General features: G+C 43.7%; 1 protein-coding gene across 4 annotated transcripts in view; it reads left to right on the plus strand.

Moving 5' to 3' along the window:
- Parn (poly(A)-specific ribonuclease) overlaps positions 1 to 21519 on the plus strand; it is a 219066-nt gene that overhangs the window by 138273 nt on the left and 59274 nt on the right. The window lies entirely within an intron of this gene.

The following is a 21519-nucleotide window of genomic DNA, read 5'->3' on the forward strand; positions in this document are numbered from 1 at the left end:
AGAAAGAAAGAAAGAAAGAAAGAAAGAAAGAAAGAAAGAAAGAAAGAAAGACAGACAGCATTTCCCTGTAGCCCCAGCTAGCCAGGAACTCACTATGTAGACCATGTAGAACTCACTGTGCTGGCCTTGATCTCATAGAGATCTGCCTCCCAAGTGCTGGAATTAAAGGTGTGTACTACCATACTTAGGTGGCTTTTTAAAAAAAATATAACTTTCAGGTTGATGTTCAACATACATACAAAAAAGCACATGTATTGTTAAATATATTGCTAAATGAATGGTCTCAAAGTGAAACATTCCTATATAACCACTATCCAGGAGACCAGTGATTGTATTCTAAGTGTATTTTTGACACCTACAGTAACTAGCACAGCCAGTGAGCTGCCAGTGTCTGTGAATGCATCAGTGATGTAACATCCAAAGGAGCCATTGATTCCCCTCCCCCTCCCTGGATATCTATAACTGGCCAAAGAGTTTGATTATTTATTATTCCCTTGAAAACATAACTTTTTAAGAAAAGATTTCACTTTGTAGCCCAGGTTGATCTCAATCTTTTTATCATCTTGCTTCTTCCTCCCAAATACTAGGATTATAGATAAGTGTCTCATGCCCAGCTGAAAGCTTACTTTGTAATGAATGTGATCAGCTTAACATATTCAGCTTTACCCCTACTGTTGAACATTTACATTTGTAGGTTTTAAAATACATTTTAACAAATTTTAAAATCTTTGTGCATTAAAAATTAGTCCTTATTTCAGGCTTTTTAAATTTTATGTGTTTTGCCTGCATGCATGTAAATGCAACCATTTAAGACAGGTGTTTTTTTTTTTTTTTTTCCTCCAGCTGGCCTGGAACTCCCTGTGTAGACCAGGCTAGCCTTGAACTCACAGAGATCTGCCTGCCTCTGCCTCCTGAGTGCTGGGAGTAAAGGTGTGCACCACCAAGCCTGGCAGTGGTGCTGGGAACTGAACCTGGGTTCTCTGTAAAAGCAGCCAGTGCTCTTAACTGCTAGGTAATCTCTCCGGCCCCTCAGCTTGTTTTATAGGGTCATTTTGAAAAGAAGAGGTACTGGGATAAAGGTCATGCTCTCCAATGCTTTCTCATTTAGGACATTTACCAGCAATCAGGTCTGTCTCTTGTAGAAGACACATAGGAAGATGGACTGTTGACACCTTGGCCTTTGTTCCCAGCTTGCGAGTAGTTGATTGGTATCTGCTAGTAGAGTAGGTGACTATTAGTTGGTCTTTCCCTGAAATCTTGCTGTTGTGTGGCCAAACCATCCTGGGTTTGTATCCAGCTCTTGAACTAGCTGCAAGACTGTGGGCAAGGTACGCAACCAGTGGTCAGTTTTGTTCTCTATAAAGAAGTGAGGTTAAGGGAACCTCCAGTGTAGTAGTCTAATGCCATCTCAGCTGGTGAGAGCCACAGCCCTCTGCTTGGTGTTTGCTCAATCAGTAACCCACAACATGCAGAAAGAGAGCTGAGTGAGGCAAGGAAACCCCCTTGCCTTGATAGAAGTACTCTTGATGTGAATGAGAGCTTCTTACTGAACAAGATTCTCTCTTGCCCAATGAAAGAAAATAGTGTCATTATCCCTTCCAGACAGGGCCATACTTTGAAAGGTACCCCCTCTGAGTGAACAGACACCCAGGACTCTCCTTTCAGACACAGTCAGCTCTTTCCAGAATTGCTTCAAGCTGCAGAGTTCCTTAGGCTCTGGGAGAGTCCTTTGTGAACCTAGGGGACAGGGTGATGTGTGAGCTGCTGTCTGTGGATATGCCCTTCCCCACCTTTCTGTGAAGTGAAGGGCCTCTGCTCTTTTTGATGGTCTCCATTCACCAGAAGACAACCTGGCTGCTCATTCAGCTAATATTTACAAAGTGCCTCTGTGGCAGGAAGTTCTTCTCAAGCTGTTCCTAAGTAGCTCTAACACGGAAAGCAAGTGGGAGTGCTTGGGGCTGAGTCGGAGGAAGACCAGTCTAGGGTTTCTTGCTAGTTATGTTTTATTTAAACCATTCTCACAGTTTTAAAAAATGCTCTTCTAGCTGATCATCCTAAAACAAGGAACTCTAGATAGGCTGACTAGACTCAGTGGATGGACAAGCACTGGGGAACAGCTGGGGGTTGGCTGGGGGTGCCAACAACACAGTGGACAGTAACAGGGATGACAGAGTATATGGGCTCCAGTGGGGACGGGGGGACTATGCCATTTGGGATGTGGGTATAAAAAAATGAGTTATATTTGAGGAAGAAGCATAAAAATTTGCTTCATGTTAATTAGTAGAGGTGAAAAACATTATCATTGAAATCTACCTGATGACTTTATATCTATGCTCAGGTGCCAAGGATCTCAGAAAGTAGCCGATTATGACTAGTAATAATCAGATAAATAAAGATTAGAGACACGTGCAAACATATAAGCGTTAGTAGCATTAAAAATGAGTTTTTCTGTATAGAACAGTATATTTTATAATGAAATAGAGATCTTTTTTATAGGTTAAAACTTCATTCAGTTTTATGTCTTATAGGGTTTATACTGAGTCCAATATTGTATAACTGTATTAATTCAACTGTGAACGTAAAAATTTACAGCCAATTTTGAAAGAGATGCATCTTTGCTCTGGAAATTGTTATTGAATATGTCAATGCTAATCATGTTATTAAATAAAATTTTAAAATCTCTAAAAAACTCTTCTACAACATATCCATTTTATGTTAGTGCTAAAATGCTTTAAATTAACAGATTAAGTTATTTAACTTCTCCAGTAAAATCCATATCTAGCGGAAATAAGCCTGGTGATTTGGTGGCTTGACTTGATTGCAGTTACAATGCTGGTCAGGGGCAGAAGTAGCTGTGTTAGATATTCTGCTCTGGCGAAGCAGGGTGACTAGGGCATGTTTCTTCTCTGAAACTTGGGGGATGTGATGAAAGAACAGGTACTTTCAGAGATGTTTTTACTTACTAGGTAGCAAATGGAGTTGTATCTAAAATGTATAAACTTGTATGAATTCAAAGTTCCTTGCTTTGAGTGATTGTTTTGAGGGGGTGAGATGGGTTTTGCTTGTCCCTTCACTCAGTGAATGTGTGTATCGGAGTGTGGCAAAGAGATGAGATGTGGATGCTTTTCCCACATGAAAATCAGTTCTCACATTCCTGATAGTACAGGTCCTGTTGACTGTGGATGTGTACATACACATGTGTGTTTAATAATGTGGTACTCACATGCAAGCCATCTTCCTCTGCCAGTATATGAGAAAGAAGTGTGTGTTCGGCTGTGCATTGGACTCAGAGTTGAGTGCCGCTGTCTATTGCACTACCTCTAAAAAGGGTTTTCAAGGTGACTTTTGACTAAAGGCAATGCATACATTGTATAGTGTACTTTAGTATACTGTTGTAGCCTCAGCCTTAGGTTCTGTCGGGAGCCAACTATAGGATGTGCTTCAGTTCAGTTGAAAATGGGTATCCAGAGCAAGCAAGAGGCAAACAAGTAACAGCCCTCTGCCCATTGTGAGTTCTGTCCACTATTCAGAGTATGCTTGTTAAAGTTAAAAAATTGACCCCGGCATGGTGGCGCATGCCTTTAATCCCAGCACTTGGGAGGCAGAGGCAGGTGGATCTTTGTGAGTTTGAGGCCAGTCAAAAAGACCAAAAAAAGAAAAAAAAAAAAAGTTAAAAAATTGAAAAACTTTTAATTTTCAAGATGGCTGAATGTGGTGACTTGTACTATACTCCCAGCACTCAGGAGGCAGGGGCAGGAGGATCAATACAAGTTCAAGGTTGGCCTGTTCTACATAACAAAATTGTTTAAAAAATTGTTTTAAAGATAAAAAAAATAAAACAGCATACAGGTAAGTGTTCTTGAGAACCTAGCATGGGTCTGCTTGTGTTCTTTCTGAAAACAGTAATGGCCATGCCATACCCTGGCTTCTGTTGGTAACAGAACACATTCCAACTTGTTTGGACTTTGGGGAATGCAGTGTAGGTAGCCCTTACTAAGACATTCATTCTCTTGAGAGCATGTGGGGCGAGACTCTGCTAGCCAGGAGGCCATCTGGGAGGGGGCAGGATGACTCCATATTCTAGCTCTGCCTACCTAGGATTCTCACCCAAGCAGTGGCATGGAGCCTGGGAACCTGAAACTTGGTGGGCTTTCTACCCTCTTTCCCCAAAAAGCTCTTTATCTTATGGTGGCTGACCACACTGGGGTAAAGTAAGACATACACAGGCTTTTGTATTTTATATGTTTTGTATTTGTCATACCTCTGCCTGCACCTTGACATTTGCTATCTCTTCTGTTTGCATTTATATATTACTTAGAAACCACTGGGCAGCTGATTGCATTAGTCAAAATTATTTTATTTCTAATTCAGACTTCTAGACTCTTCATCTTGTTCTAATGGAACATAAGAAGCTGGAGCCATGTACCTCCTTGCTGCAAGTTTGGTTTCGACAGATAGATCTGAATGTAACCATAGAAACAAACCAAGTGTATTCCTGTCCTGTTCGAAACAGCTCTAATGCTGCCTTAACCCCACACAGGGTGCAGGCTGTCTGAGCTCACTAACAAACTACAGTTTATGGAGCTTGACATCTGGGCCCCATGGAAGTTGCTATTACTTACCTTTTATTGTTCTTCATTAAATCAGAGTATATTTGGGTGTAAAAAGTATAGGTAAATTCATGCATCAAACATGCTTAAAACGAGACTGCTGAACTGTGGCTCAGTGGATAAAGTGGGTAAAGTGCTTGTGCAAATGAGGGCTAGAGTTCAGGTCCCTATAACTCACGTAAAGGCTGGTAAGGTATAGTGGCCAGTCTGAGGCAGAGACAAAATCCCTAAGGCAACCTGGCTAGCTAGACCAGCCCATCCACAAGCTCTGGGTTCAGTTGAGACACCCTATCTCAACAGATACAGTGGAAAGCGATCAAGGAAGACATCTGATATAGGCTTCCATAGGCATGGGCACACGTGCATGTACATACTACTCTCATATGCTTGAATATGCATACATACACATGCACCACACACATACACACAAGACTGCTTATATTAGAGGCATTAGCTGTGGGACTTGAGAATTAGAATTTAGAAGATGGCAATGTTTTTCTGAGAGAAAAATGTACTTTTAAGTTCATAAGCACCGCACTGCCAATCAGAAAGCAGTTTGTGTTTCCTGTATAGGCATATGAATCCCAGAAGTTTGTTTGTCAATTTTGTAACTGATACTGAGGATTTGGACCTTATAGGAAACTCTTGTGTCATTGAGAACTTTAGGATACAGTGTTATAAAATACTAAAACTGATCAAGGCATAGTAGCATCATTTTTCCTGCTGTTTATTACATATGTGTATGTTAGGCTTCATTCTGTTTTTAACCAGATAATTTTGCATTGTATGTTAAAGTGGACAAAGAGATCGACATTAATTTTTCCTTAGGATGTAGAAAACAAAATTCATGCCTAGAACTATTTAGAGATGTTAATAGTTTAAGGCAGGAAGACTGGACAGTAGTAACACCTTTATCTCTCTGTCTCCCCCCCCCCCTCTCCCTCCCTCTCCCTTTCTCCTTCCTTAGCTATCTCTCTATCTCTACCACTGAGCTCATCCCCAGCTTGAAGTGTCACTTTAAAAAAATAAAACCAGCCGGGCGTGGTGGTGCACGCCTGTAGTTCCAGCACTTGAGAGGCAGAGGCAGGTGGATCTCTGTGAGTTCAAGGCCAGCCTGGTCTACATAGTGAGTTCTAGGACAGCTGAGGCTACAGGGAGACCCTGTCTCAAAATGACCAAAAAAATTTAAAAAAATCAAAAATAAATAAAACCCAAGCCGGACGTGGTGGCGCATGCCTTTAATCCCAGCACTCGGGAGGCAGAGGCAGGCAGATCGCTGTTGAGTTCAAGGCCAGCCTGGTCTACGTAGTGAGTGCCAGGACAGCTGAGGCTACAGGGAGACCCTGTCTCAAAAAGACCAAAAAATTAAAAAAAATAAAACCTTCTTAATCTCCTGCTGACAATGAGTTTCACAAATTCTTTTACTGTGTAGGAGAGTGATGGAGAACTTTTACTTTCTGATTCTGGGTGTTTCTTCCCTCTAAAAGCACTTACCAAGGGAAATGCTTACTCTTGCTGATTCTCACTCTCCTCTGTCCTCTCTCTGCCCCTTTCTTTTCTCTCCCTTCTTTCTTTCCTTCTCCCATTCTGTGTAAACATGTATCTGACTTAAGAAATGTCACTCCACCGCCTCCCCCCCCCAAAAGAAATGTCACTCTGGTGACTGAAGAGATGGCTTAGTGGTCTTACTGCTCTTCCAGAAGACCCAAGTCTCCTAGCACCCTTATCAGGTGGCTCACAACCACCTGTACCTTCAGCTCCAGGGGATCCCATGTCTCTGGTTTCATGGGTACCCACATTCACATGTACATAACCCCACACAGACACACACACATATACATGTTTAAAAATAAAATCTAAAGGAAAAAGAAATTTCACTCTGTACGGTTCCCCTCATTTGGGCAGCTTGCTGTGCCTGGTTGCAGGCTGAATGCTGTTTTATAAGTCTGATGTCTGTGGGAAACTACTTAAGGGAGAAGGAAATGAAGGCATAGAACACATTCACTAAGATTATGAAGTACAGGCAGAAGTGATTTGGCAATTGAAGAAAAGAGAAAAGAATCATTATCTTAAGTGTCAAGACAGGGTGGAGCTTTAAAATCAAAATAATTGGACTGGGCATGGTAGCCTGTAATCCTAGCACTTAGGTGATGAAGTCAGGAGGATGAGGTGTTCAAGGCCCTTCTCTGCTACTTAGCAAGTTTAAGGCTAGCCTGAACTACATAAGACATTGTCTCAAGGGAAAAAAATTGAAATAATTACTGGACATGATAGAGTGCTTATAGTTCCAGCTACTTGGATGCTGAGGCAGGAGGATAATTTTCACTCATAAGTTCAAGGCTAGCCTGGGTTACATAACAAAACCTCAAAAAAAAAAGAAATGAAATTTACTATTTCATATTACTTTGGGGGGGGCGCGTTGTTTGGAAATCCCTAGCATCTTAGTGTGTGATGTCCAGACAGAAGCTCCAGTGAAGGAACTTAGTGGTCAGGAACATCTCAGTAGAGGTGCTGAGTCGAGTCAGTGTAGGAAGTAAGATCAGTATCCTCATTCTTTATTGATTTCCCATCAGAGGAATGTGACCCTTTTGTAGATTACTCCTCTGATGTCAGATATCATCACACTGTCCCTGGCAGCCTGTGAGCTGAAGAGAAAAATCTCATTTCTTTCTTTATGAAATGGCTCTCACTCTCCTGAGGATAGAAAATGCAGGTGCTTCATGATAGCCTGGAAGTGGGTGACCAAGTGTTGAGGCAGGTGTGTTGGCATTTTCCAAGCCTTCTTGGGGTGTGATATCATGCATGGCTACCTTGAGACCCTGGAGAGTCGAGTAGGGATGCTTAATGTACAGGAAGAGGGTTCTCCATCTGTAGCCAGATTTCAGGTGTAAGGAGCATCAGGCTAGGCAGAGAGATCTTTTTTTTAAAAAAATATTTTATTTATTATTATTTTTATTTTATGTGAATGTGTGTATTGCCTGCATATAGGTAAGTGCACCCATGTTGTACAATGCCTGTGGAGAACAGAAGAGACTGTTGGATCCCCTAGAACTGGAGTTACAGAAAGTTGTTAGCTGCCATATGGGTGCTGGGATTTGAACCTGGGTCTTCTGCAAGAACAACCAGTGTTCTTAACCGCTGAGCCATCTCTCCAGCCCTTGGCAGAGAGATCTTGTCCCTAGGAGCATCACCTGGGACCCCCAAAATGCATTTAGTGCTTCCTGCTGGTAGCTGGCCAGCCTGACTATGGGAACCACATAGTGAAACCTGTCCCTTTGCAGTTTCTGTGGCTCCTTAGGAGACTAGGAGAGGCTGCTTTTGGCAGCTGATGACACCCTTCTTCCCAGGGGTAGTGACTCACCCTGCAGGTGAGGTGGCTCAGCCCGTCTAGCTGATAAGAACCTGTCATCCCATTCTCCCTCCAGCTCCCCTCCCTCCCCTTAGGTTTCTTGGTTGATGACTAAGCTGTCCTGAAGTGTGAATGCATTCCTTTATCAAATGAAATCCACTTTCAAACATCCTCTGAGAAAAATTTAATGAGTATCTGCTAGCTTATAAACCATCTTCCAATTTTCAGCTACTGAAAGCTTAAAATCTCCAACCATGTATGGTTCACCCATGTATGGTTTTTTCATATTTTTGGTTATAGGAAGTAGAAAGTGATGGTACTTTTACCTTATTAAGACATCTCTAGTACTTGGCAGATCCACGCTTTGACAGCAACTCCACAAGTTCTCTGTGTCATCTAGGTACATGTGGTCCATTTTTGGTGTGTGTCTGTACCTGGGAGCAGAAACTGGAAGAAATGTGGAGAAATAAAAATGATGATTCTGTGTGTGGTAGCATACAACTTTAATCCCAGCACTTGGGAGGCAGAGGCAGGTGGATCTCTGTGAGTTCAAGGCCAGCCTGGTCTACATAGAGAGTTCCAGCTGTGCTAAGGCTACAGGGAGACCCTCTTTAAAAAAACAACAAAAACATGATAATTATGGTTTATACAGCTCTCTCTCTCTCTCTCTCTCTCTCTCTCTCTCTCTCTCTCTCTCTCTCTCCCTCTCTCCCCCCCAAGTATATAAGCAGGCCTTAAAGATCTAGTCCATTTCTAACCTCTAAAACTATTAATTTGAGACCTAATTATCTCTCTCCTCCTGGTGATTCTTGGATTGAACCCAGTGCTTCATTCATGCTATGCAAGTACTCCACCCCTGAGCTGTACCCCTGGGCCCAGCTGTAGCCTGCACCCAGCAGTTCAGTTACATGGACACAAGCTCTGGATAGGTTGCGTCCTAAAAGTTTTTGTTGATTAACCTTTGAGAACACAAAGCTCATTGTAGTGCACAGATGCTGCTTTGAATGGTGAGTATCAGTGAGTCTGGTATGCTTCAAACTTGGGGTCAGAGCCTCTGAGTGGGTCAGGAAATCAGTGCCAGTTGATACCAGCATTAAAAGACAAAAGAAAAGAGAAGAAGCAGAATAGAAAGCATCAATCTGGGCTTCCTGTGCTAGGGGAGGTGTCTGGTGACACTGGTGCCGCCGATTAAAGCCTACTCATGCTGTATGCTGCTGTTAAAGCGAGAAAGCACCAGGAATGATGTCGAGGATAGGTTAACCCCTTTGCCACAGTCTGGCCTGGTGTGGTAGCATTAGGCAAGTTACTTAACCTGTCTGAGGCTCCATTCTATCACATTCAAAACAGCTGTCTCACCGAGGTAGGATTAGAGATGAAACAGAATGTTCAAGATTAGCGTAACAGCATATTATAGGGTAATACATTAGAACCTAGATGTTGCTCTTGGAGTATAGTAGCCTCCCTGTAAACCACAAGCACCATCTGTTTGATGTGTGTCAGCAGGCCTTAAAGGATACTGCTGCAAAAGCATGTCTGAAACATGAAGGCCCAGTCTCCCCTGGAGTGGAATTTAGTCAGTGTTCTTTGGTGTTCAAGATGTGTCATTTCACATGACCTAGGAGATCTTTGATTTTATCTTAAATTATTCTTGTGGAGTTGAGACATCAATCTTAATTTTCTCCCATGAAGTGTAAAGAATGTAAATTGCTTAGGTCTTTCAGCTGTCTGTCAAGTCCCTCAAGACTGCTAAGTGTGGAATTACTTCCCAGTTCCTGTTTTAAGTTGTATGTTTCGTCTTAAAAAACCCAAAGTGTTTTTTTGTTAAAGTACTAATTCTAAGCTTTTTCCTGAATCTACCTGCTTATTCTTGACTCCATCCCAGACTTCTTTCTGAGCCTTCTGTACATCACTACCCTGCATTGTAAAGAGCTCTGTCAGTAGCTGTGGACCTTTTTATTTGACTGGGTTTTGAGCTTTTGCTGTAGTGACCACATTGAGAGTTTGTTTGCACTGTCAGTAGCAAAGTGGCACATACTTGTCATCACACACTCAGTAGGCAACACTGAGTTCCAGACCAGTCTGGGCCACCAGGACACCCTGTTTGAAATGACCACAAAAGGTTGTCATCACAGTTTGACATCAGAGCTAGAAGCTCAAGACCCAACCCCTAGCCCTACCAATAACTGATGGGACCATTGGTGCTTTATTCAACCTCTTTCTTCCTCTATTTTATCCCTTGTTAAAATAGAGTTGTCCCTTACCTTTCGGTGAGGGTGTTTGAGATAAAAAAAGAACACCAGGCAAATTGGTATCTCTGAACTGAAGGTCAGCATTCCTGAGGGTCCTCATTCCCTGTGGCCTTCAGACTTAAGAATTCTCATTCTTTGGGGCCTAGAGAGATGGCTCAGCTGTTAAGAGTACTTGCTGCTCTTATAGAGGACCCAGGTTTGATTCCCAGCACCCACATGGCAGCTAACAACTTATGTCGGTAACTCTAGTTCCAGGGGAATATGACACCCTCTTCTGACCTCCTTGGGCATTGTACGACATGAGTGCACCCACATACACATAAAATTTAAATTAAAAAAAAACAAAAACAAAAAAACTCTTTTCCCCAGGAACAGCCCAACCACCCTTGTGCACACAAGCCCCCTTTTCGTGCCTCCTCTTACCAGCACCCGGGGTCTGTCTCCTCTGGGGGCATTGCCCTAGCCCTTCTCCTAGGCCTACCTGTTGGCTTTTTTCTGACTACATGAAAACCTGCAGAAGGCCTTCCGTCCTTTCAGAGACTCCATCCCAGTTCACCTTCACCCCTCAGGTTTTCTCTACAGTCATCCCTACCAGTGGCTCCTTACTGTGTCCCACTCTCTTCCCCACACCCCTGAATTTATTCCTCCTGAGCCTTCAGGAGCTTTCTGACTCTGCCTTGTCAGCACATTTGCCTGTCCTTCTTTAAGCAATGTTTTCTGAATTCCATAACATTTGTTGTCCTTTTTTGGGTGACAATACTTCAGGCTCCCATGCCTGCTCCTTACAATGGACGTCATGTTTAAAAATGATGTTCTTTAGAGTTCTGTCTGGAGACTTCTCCACCAGCACTTCTGCCCTTCCTTACAGCTCAAATTACATTTATGCCAGTGATTCCCAAATTTATTCTTTTTGTCCATCCCATGTTTCTACTTGATGTTTCCCAGTACCTCAAAGCCAGCATCCATGACTCCATTCTTATTTATTTATTTATTCATTTATTTATTTGTTTGTTTATTTATTTTTAATTGTTTTTTCAGACAGAGTCTCCCATAGCCTTAGATCAGGCTGGACTCAATCTCACAGAGGTCTGCCTGCCTCTGCCTCCCTAGTGCTGGGATTAAAGGTGTGCACAACCATTCCTGGTGTCCCATTTTTAACTATGATGTCCCTTTCCCTAGTTCCTACATGGTATTGTCCCACACTGCCCAGGCTGGGACTCCAAGGTCTGTTCTTTCATCTGTTGCTTATGCCTGCATGTGTGTAAGTGCACCTGTGTCTTGCATTGCCCGTGGAGAACAGAAGAGGGCGTTGGATCCCCTGGAACTGGAGTTACGGACGGTTGTTAGATACCATGTGGGTGCTGGGATTTGAATCCAGGTCTTTTGCAAGAGTAGTCAGTGCTCTTAATTGCTGAGCCATCTCTAGACCTCCTAGCCATGATTATTGCCCTGGCTTTTTGCTACCCTCCTCAAATCTTAGAAGGAATTGTATGTGAGAGGTGAACTTCTCAGACTCCGCCTCAGACACTCCTACTACATGAGCACAGCACTTTCCTCCTGCTGCTCCGGCTTCACCCTGTGCTTGTCTCCCTGTCCTCTCTTGGTTTCATTATTGTCTTTCCATTCCTGAGCCCAGACTGTTGCCTCTCCCAGAGATTGCTCCCTTCATGCACGTCTGCCTGGAACATAATTTTCCACTTTCAGTATTTCCTACACTGTCTGTTCTCGAAATCCTCAAGTCTCAGCAGAAACCTGAATGTCTTTTCTTAGGGAGACTGACCCCTGTCCTCAGCTTGGTGAGTTCTCCACAGGGCGCTCTGCATCGTGTAGTGGCCCGAGCACTTGTTCCCCTCAGCACACATGTGATATCAATGTTCTGTCTTTCTCTCCCTGCTGAAAATGGGACTATGTGTTTCTGATTCGACCCTAGTTAGTTGTCTAGTTTTTAAAAGATGGTTTGTATCCCAGCACTGGGAGGCAGAGGCAGGCAGATCTCTGTGAGTTCAAGGCCAGCCTGGTCTACATAGTGAGTTCCAGGACAGCTGGGGCTACAGGGAGACCCTGTCTCAAAAAGACAACAACAACAAAAGATGGTTTGTGCACCAAGCATAGTGGTGCACGCTTTTAGTTCTAACACTCAGGAGGTAAGGCAAGGGGATCAGGAGTTCAAGGTCATCCTAAGCTATTGCAACAAACTTGAGGCCAGCCTGAGTTATAAAAATCTGTCTAAAAAAACCCCAAAATCAAAACAAATAAATAAATAAATATTTGAGCTGAGTATGGTGGGTCACGCCTGTAATCGACTTGTGAGACTGAGGCAAGATCAGTGGGAGCTCAAGGATAGCCTTAGCTGCAAAGTGAGACTCCAGCAGCAGCTACACCAAAAGCTAACGAGTGAGAGGTGAATAAGTGAACAAGTAAAAATTAAGTTATGAAGTAGCTGACACAGTTCTTGACATAGTGTAAGTTCTTACTATTGCTTGCTTTATTTTTTATTGACTTTTCAGCTTGTAACCATGCCATTTAAAAAAAAGAAGAAAAATGAAACAAAAGCACCAGGCTGGTTAATGCAGACAGTGTTTCTTAATGACACTGTTCATTAACGCAGACAGTGTTTCTTAACGACACTGTTCATTAATGCAGACAGTGTTTCTTAACGACACTGTTCATTAACTGTGAGCAGTTGTTTTCTCGTCTCTACCTTTTTTTTTTTAATCTTTTTGAGACAGGGTCTCCCTGTAGTCCTTCCTGGCTGACCTGAACTCACCATGTAGACCAGGCTGGCCTTGAACTCACAGAGATCCGCCTGCCTCTGCCTCCCAAGTGCTGGGATTAAAGGCATGCGCCACCACACCCGGCTCTACTTTTTTTAAAGTCTATTTGAGACAGGGTCTCCCTACAGCCCAAGCTGTCCTGGAACTCACTATGTAGACCAGGCTGACCTGGAACTCACAGAGGTCTGTCTACCTCTGCCTCCCCAGTGCTGGGATTAAAGGACTGAGCCACCATGCCCTGCTTATCTCTACTTTTATCAAGAACATCATTCCCTTAGGGCTTAGTCAGTGCTGGCTGTACATGCGGTAGCACGTGTCTATAACCCCAGTGCTGGGGAGGTAGATCCATGGAATTCGTTGGCCGGCCAGCCTAGCCAAATGGGTGAGTTCCAGGTTTAGGGAGAGACTCTGTCTCAAAAAATAAGGAGACTCACAAATGAAGAAGACACCCAATGTCAATTTCTGTCCTCCACATGTACACACATTCACCCTCATGTGCACCTGCAGGTATAGGTGCACATGTGCACATGAACATGTACTTACACTACACTACCCCCCCCCCCCACACACACAATTTCTCACCTAACACTCTTGCTGCCTGATACTCCTCTTCCACCCTTTCCCTTTCCTTCACGCCTCTATATCATGGGCTTTTTATGGCAAAGGATGGCTTTTCCCCTCTGCCTCCCTCCAGTGCCCAGCACAATTCTCAAGGCCAGTGTTTATTGAATAAATGAATGAGTGAGATGAAAAATCAATCAGTCAGCTATGGAAGTTCTGGTAAAATTTTGAAAAATGATAGTTGAAGCATTTTCATTTTCTGCTTCTCCAGACTGCTAGATTATACCTAGATACTGTGGCAGGATCACTACCTGAGCTAGTGCAGGCTCAGGGTAGATCAGACACCTTCACTTCTGTCATAATGTTCGTGTGCCTTGAGGAATTTGTCTGGCTGACTTGTGTGGGTTTAGGCACAGCTCTCATGTAAACTGTGTGCTTGGGATTATGAGCAGTAGTCTCATTGCTTAAGTACCTGCTTTGTCCCAGGCCCTGTGCTGAAAGCTTTGTGAGGTAGGGGGAGGTGCCCATTTTGAGATAAAGAAAGAAAATGTCTGGGGACGCAGGCAGTTCACCTCAGACATATTGAAATAGGACTGGATTAGAATCCCACTGTGTGGCCTCAACATCTGTGGTTTTCCTTCTTGACCTTGGCTGGGTTTTAAGTAATTAAATGGCATTATTATTGCCATGCTAGCCAACTTGCAAATAGTGTTTCCTTTGCTACTTCCTTTGTGGGTGGTATACCTGCTGTAGGTAACAGAACCAGGCTTACTTTACCCTACTCTGCGTCTTCCTAGCTGCCTTGTGTGCAAACAGTGCCCACGGCCAGCCACAGAGTGGGGTGACGTATGTGGATGATGCTTGTGAATGCCATTAGCTGCTCTCACCCTTACTCCCTGCACTTTACATCTAAAAGCGAGATCTGTGCCTGCTTCCTGCTCCACAGTTCATTTCCTTTGCTGAGTGCCATCTATGCCTGGCATTGTGCAGAGGCCCTGAGAAAGTGGAGAGTGGAGGGGGATGAATGGAGTCCCTTCATAGCCTTCCTTCATCAAGGTGGTGGTGGTTGTTGTTGTTGTTTCTTAGTTCTGTGTGATGCAGGGTCTCTCAGCCTTGCCTTGAACTCGAGATTATCCTGCCTCAGCAGGATGGCATTATAGGTGTACACTTCCACACTTGACTTCCTTCATCTGTCTGTTACATTTTGATCTCTTTCACTACCCAAATTTTCACTCTTTTAGTCACAGTGTTTTATAAAACAAAAGCCTTTGTTGGAAAAACAGGAAGAAGGAATCACAGTTGAACTGTGTTTGGAGGCAAGTGAGGTGGCCTTGCTGAGATTATGCTGGCTGTGGGTGACAGTGTCTTGCTTCCTCATTTGTGAGGCTCACTTATTACTGCTCAAAGAAAGTTCTTCTTTAGAACCAGGCCAGGCTCTGTGTTCACACACTAGATTCCAACATGGGGCTTTTAAAAGAAAGATTTATAAATATGTCTGCCAACAGGCCTGGAACCTGTGCTTCTTCCTGTTTTCCTTCTATAACCATATATTCCTACAAAAGTGCTAAGGAAGATGCCAGGGTCCCAAACAGGCCTGGCACCTCTCAGAGAGCACCTGGCCCTGCTAGGGAGACAGACCAGCTAACATGAGATTGTAGAGCAGTGGCGCTAGAGCCCAGGGTGAAAGGAAGCTCCATAGGCTTCACAGAGTAGACCATGGCAGCTGGGCAGGAGCCACAGGGTGGAACAGAGGCTGTCATTTTTCTGGACTAGCCCACCCCATTTTGCCTGTTTGAGCATCTTGGGATCATCTGCATCTCCCCAGATATCAGATAGACCTCTCACTCCTGATGTGCTTAGATATGTCCAGCCTTTTGTCTGGGTAGAGGGAAAGTAAGCATCAAGATTGCCAGGAAAATGCTTGTTATGACCATTATTAGGCTCAGGTGTTTTTGCATTGTCATGTTTTTATTTTTATTATTATTATTATTTTTTTTTTGGTCTCTTTGAGACAGGGTCTCCCTGGAGCTCCAGCTGTCCTATGTAGACCAGGCTGGCCTTGAACTCACAGAGGACCACCTGCCTCTGCCTCCCCAGTGCTGGCATTAAAGGCGTGCACCGTGCACCTGGGAAAAGTTTTTGTTATTTTAAAAGTATCTTTTGGAAGAGAAAACATTTATACAGAAATAATAGGAAATGTATTTCTCATTAAAGGCGTGCACCACCGTGCCCGGCTTATTTTTAAAAAATATTTATTATTTTTATTTTATGTGTGTGAGTGTTTTGCCCGCATGTATGTAAGTAAACCACATATATGCAGTGCCCTGCAGAGGCTAAAAGAGGATCTCTTGGAACTGGAGAATGAATGGTTGTTAGTCACCATGTGGATGCTGGGAACTGGATCTGGGTCCCTGGAAGACCAACTAGTGTTCTGATGCCAACATCTCTCCAGCTCCGCATTGTGGTTTTTTTTTTTTGTTGTTTTTTTTTTTTTGGCGGGGAGGGGGGGTTGATGTTTGTTTTTTGTCTTTTTGAGACAGGTCTCCCTGTAGCCCCAGCTTGCCTGAAACTCACTTGTAGACCAGGCTGCCCTTGAACTTAGAGAGATCGACCTGCCTCTGCCTCCCGAGTGCTGGGACTAAAGGCATGGGCCACTACGCCTGCCCCACATTGTTTGTAACTCTTGTTTTTAAAGCTTAGACAGCTGTCCTACAGAATCCAAAGGAATTCCCTTCTTCCATTTTCTCTATCTGGAAAAGTTGGAGAGGCCTCAGTCTGCTGTCAACTCAAACCCAAGCAGAATTCTGTGGAACACAGAGGAATCTTTTGAATCTCATATGTTTATATTTAAATAAGCAGACACACAAAGCATTGGGGGGTCATCCATCCCAATTAGGGGGTGGGCACAATGGCCCCAGGGTAGTACAGGACCCAGGCAGGCAGCTGCTGTTGGGGAATGAGAGCTGCTGTGCAGGGCATCAGGAGCCAACCCTTTAACACTGAACATCCTTTGGCAAAGGGCAGAGGCCACTCTTGGCACATGCCCACTCTAGGGAGCGGACAACATATCAGGGTGTCGTCCAGAGACTTGTGGTGTTTAAACAGAACTTATATAAAGAGATGGAGAGACTCTTCAATGCCCCTGTGGACAGATGCACCTGTGTCACGTCCAGGGGGCACCATCTGAGACCCTTCCAAAGTATATAGGATCTTGAAAAGAATATAGGCTTTAGCGGCTCAGAAGAGGTCGGTGTATTAGTCAGGGTTCTCCAAAGAAACAGAACTGGTAGAATGATTATATATGTATAGAAATTTATCAGCTTAGCTCACAGGATACCTGAGTCTGAGTAGTCCAACAATAGCTGCACCACACTGGAGAGACTGAGAATCTGTAGTCGCTCAGTCCACGAGGCTGGATGTCTCAGTAGTCCCAGTCTGGCACTGAAGGTCTGACAAATTCCAAAAGATCAGCTGGTCTTCAGTCTACAGAAGCAAGACGAACTCACCAGCGAGAGAGAAGGCAAGCAGCAAAAAGCAAGGCATTCTCTTCTGCCGTGGCCTTTTATATGGACTGCCATCAGAAGGTAACACCCACATTTAAGGCATGTCTTCCAGCTTCAGATGATCCAGTCAAGATTTCTCTCATTTCAGTTAATCCCAGATCCAGACAAGTTGACACCCAGGATTAGTCATCACAGTGGGTCTGTGGATAAGAGCAATTGCTACACAAGCGAAAGGACTTTAGTTCAAATCCTTAGGACCTATGTAAAAAGCTGAGTGTATCTGTAATCCCAGCACTGTGAGGGACAGACACAGGAGGATTTCTGGGGCTTGCTGGTTGCCAACCTAACTCTTAGAGAGTGCTGTCTCAGGGAATGAGACAGAAAGTGATAGAACAGTACACCTGACATCCTCTGGGCTGTGGGCACATGCATGCACATATATTCACATATACATATACCCCCCCAGTATACACATGCAGCAAATATAGGTTTCAATTTGTAACTCACCCTAAACACTCATCATCTTTGGAGCCTTGGGGTGGGCACTTCTTCTGAGCCTCAGTTTCCTTCTCTGTAGAATAAGAGTAATACCTACAGGGTTTTGTATGCTTAGCAGAGGATCTACTGAAGACCTCTTTCTTGTGACCACTAGCCTTTGAACTTTGGCCAAGTTTAGCTATTGAAATAAAAACAAACAAACTAGGACTAATGGTGTGTAACCACCTTAGCAGCTTGCTAACATGCCCCCAGACTGTACACTACCACAACATCTGAGAAGCAGACCCCACAGTGCCTGAGCTGCCCAAGAAAGCAGACCTCAACTGATGCCCATGATCTGGGCAGGAGGTCTACTTCATTTCTCTGAGGATGTTGGAACAGAATAATTTGACTATTCTTTTTTTAAAAAAATTTATTTATTATTTTTATTTTATGTGTATGCCTGTATTGCCTGCATGTAGGCAAATGCCCATGTAGGACAGAAGAGGCTGTTGGATCCCCTGGAACTGGAGTTACAGATGGCTGTTAGCTGCCATGTGGGTGCTGGGATTTGAACCTGGGTCTTCTGTAAGAACAGTCAGTGTTCTTAACCTCTGAGCCATCTCTCCAGCCCCCAAATTTGACTATTCTTAAAGACATCTTCTGACACAGACAGTCTGTACTGGATGTGGCCTTGGTGGGCAGACAGGGTAGGTGATGGCAGACCTGGACATTCATTCTCTTTGTGTAAAATGAAATAGATGCCCGTGAAGCCACTCCTTCATCAGAGATTGAAGACATTGCTAACAAGTCATGCCTATCCCCTACCATGGCAACCCTTCTTTAAAAATTATATTGATCATTTTCTTGCATGTTTTGTTTTTCTCTCCTTCTGTCTCTGTCTCTAGAGATTTTGGTTGACAATAAAGTTGGGTTTTGATTGTTTTTTTGTTTCCTGATTTGTTTTTCTTTTTTGTTTTTTTCCATTGTTTATTTTTTACTGGGTGCTGCTGGCTGACCTAGAACTTACTACGTAGACCAGGCTGGCTTTGAACTTATGGTGATCCTCTTGCCTCTGCCCCTAGAATATTGGCATTAGATGCATGCACCACTACATCTGGCAAGCAATAAAATTCTGTGTCTGTGTGTGTGTGTGCCAGAGTGCTTGTGACAAGTACACACCTGTAGAGGACAGTCGTGACTATTATTTGAGACAGGTTCTCATTGCCATTGCTTATGCCAGATGAGCTGGCCCACCAGCTTCTGGGCTCCTCCCACCCCAACATAGGAGCACTGGGATTGTAGACACAGTGCTTCATCCTGCTTTTGTGAGTTCTGGTTATTCAAACTCAGACCCTCATACTTAACATGAGCAGTATACTGAGCCACCTCCCCGACCCTAAAGTTCTTAGTTTAAAAAAAAAAAAAATCAAGCAGGAAATCATGTTATAATGAAATCTGTTGTTTTGTATGCCAACTGAAAAAGTTAATTAAAAAGAAATTAAAAGCCGGGCGTGGTGGCACACACCTTTAATCCCAGCACTTTGGGAGGCAGAGGCAGGCAGATCTCTGTGAGTTCAAGGCCAGCCTGGTCTACATAGTGAGGAGACCCTGTCTCAAAAAGACAAAAAAAGAAATTAAAAGAAAAACAGCATTTTAAATAATCATTTATAACTACTAATACAGGAAATATTTCATAAGAGAGTTGTCAACCTAAGTAAACTAAATTCCTGAAGATACTCAGTAGATAGACATGTTGCTTTTAAATATCTGTCTACCTGTTTCTCACATGTTGGTTCCAAACTAGTTCTGTTGCTTCTTAACAGACCTTAGGCACCCTTCAGAAATGCTCATGTCTGTCTGTGGTCACTGGAACATCCCTTCCTCGGGAGTTGTGGAAGGTTAGATGCTATGATGTGTCCCAAGTGTCAGGAGATCATGTACCAGGCTCAATGTGTGAGATTGTTGCGTGAGAACTGCCTCACTGGTCTATATGGAGACAGGGTAGACACCCAATACAATGGGACCCCCAGCAGCTATGACACGGTGGTGGGAGCAAAAGATGGTCCTAAATAATTTTCCTGACAAATGTGGAGAAGGCTAGTGTTACTGGGTGCCCAAGGTTATGTACCTGGCAGCCTGCAGCACACTGCTTCTAACAGGCGAGCTGGACACTGGAGGACTGGGTTGATGGCCAATTCATTTTGCTGATTCATCCATCAGAGGCAGAGTTAGGCTTCTGCAAAGTTACTGGGACTTGAAGGAATGCTGGTAAATTATTGCCATGTGAGGGCCAGTAGTGAAAAGTAGACTATTCTTTGTTTTCCCTTTCAAGTGAGCCCCGTTCCACATGTGCCCAGATAAATTCCTGGCTACATTAGGGAGTTGTTTGAGACATTTGTCTATGGGGCTAGGGGTGGAGTGACTGAGAACAGTGGGATTACCTTGAACACATGTCTTCGCTGCCTCCTGGCCCTGCCATTGCCTCTGCTGTCCTGGTGAATATTGACCCTTGTCTGATCTTCTTGGAAGTGCACATTCAGCTCCAGAGAGGGATTATTCCAAGTGCTTCAGAATAAACCTTCCAGATCAAAGAAGGAAATTTAAGAGGAAGATCCAGGAGACACTCACTTGTCAGTTATTGGGATAGACTGTCACAATGATGGCAGATCATATCAATAGGTGACTGTGACCATAGCTCTCTCCAAAACTGGCTCTTCACCTTTCATCTTGTGAGTTGGAGCTTGCTGTTCTGAGCTCATGCTTTGGTAACATTTCCTGCTACTTCTTTGGGAGACATGTCATGTGGAAGCTTCCAGTACTTTGAGGGTTTTCTTTTTCAACTATAGAGTGAATATTTGAAAAGTAAGACAGACTTCTTAGTAAAACTTTTATGACTTAAAGAAGTAATGGAGGGGTGAGACAATGCGAGAGATAAATAATGCCTAGCTAGTTTTGAAAACCAGAGGGAACCATATTACTCCTACAACCTACTGACACATTATACATAGCAGATCCAAGAAATATATGTCTAGGTAAAGTTTATCTGAGAACAGTCGGTCTTTGCCCAAGATTTATCTACATGACACACAGTAATTAAAAGTACCAGACTGGTGGAACTAACCTTCTTAGATGTTTAACAGACATACTTTGAGGCCTATACTAATTTGGTCAGAGGGACATGAAGGACAGTTTTTGCTCCTTGCCCTCCTAGGTCGACTAGTTCCAGGAGACTATGAGCATCTCTCAAAATGTCCTGTAATTGTGGTGGGTCACCTGTCCTCTTGATCAAGGAGGCTGAGGAGACCCCACCAGATGGACTTGAACCAGTGTCCAGTCTACAAAGAGGAGGGTCAACACAGAGGAATCATTTCCTCCATGCTTCCAAGCAAAGCCAACCATGGTTGAGCAGGACTTTTGACTTATCTTCACATAAGTGGAACTTCCCAAGCCCATGTGACCCCTGAGGAACAGATCCTCTAATGACCTTAAGAGTAAAAATAAATTGGTTTATCTGGGCCCACTGTATGGCCTTAAATACCCAAAGGAAAGTATAATCAAAGATTAAAAGGGTCAATATAATTTCGAGTCCATATGTATAGCTAAAGGCTACATAACAAGCAACAATGCCAGACAGGTGGTACCTTCTTTTGAGTTATTGGCCAGGGTGGCCAAAGGGGCTCAAGATAGTAACCCAGCATAGAACTGGGAAAATGAACAGCAGACCCCAATCTTATCTAAAGGAGTATTGACAACTGATTGCTGCTAGAAGAGAAACAGCTGACCCTCCTAAAACAAAGACCTCTAGACAGGCTGACTAGATCCACCAGATGGACAAGTAGTGGGGGAATGGCTGGGGGTGCCGACAACATAGCAGACAATAGCAGGAATATCATAATGTAAGGGCTCTAGGTGGGGGGAGGGAGGCTATGGGAGGGTGCTACCTGGGAAGTGGGTGTATAGTTGAATAAGATGGTTTGGGATGTTCTGTGTGAT

The sequence above is a fragment of the Nannospalax galili genome, unplaced genomic scaffold (assembly GCF_000622305.1).
Source record: "Nannospalax galili isolate Female #2095 unplaced genomic scaffold, S.galili_v1.0 scaffold32, whole genome shotgun sequence".
NCBI classification, from domain to species: Eukaryota; Metazoa; Chordata; class Mammalia; order Rodentia; family Spalacidae; genus Nannospalax; species Nannospalax galili.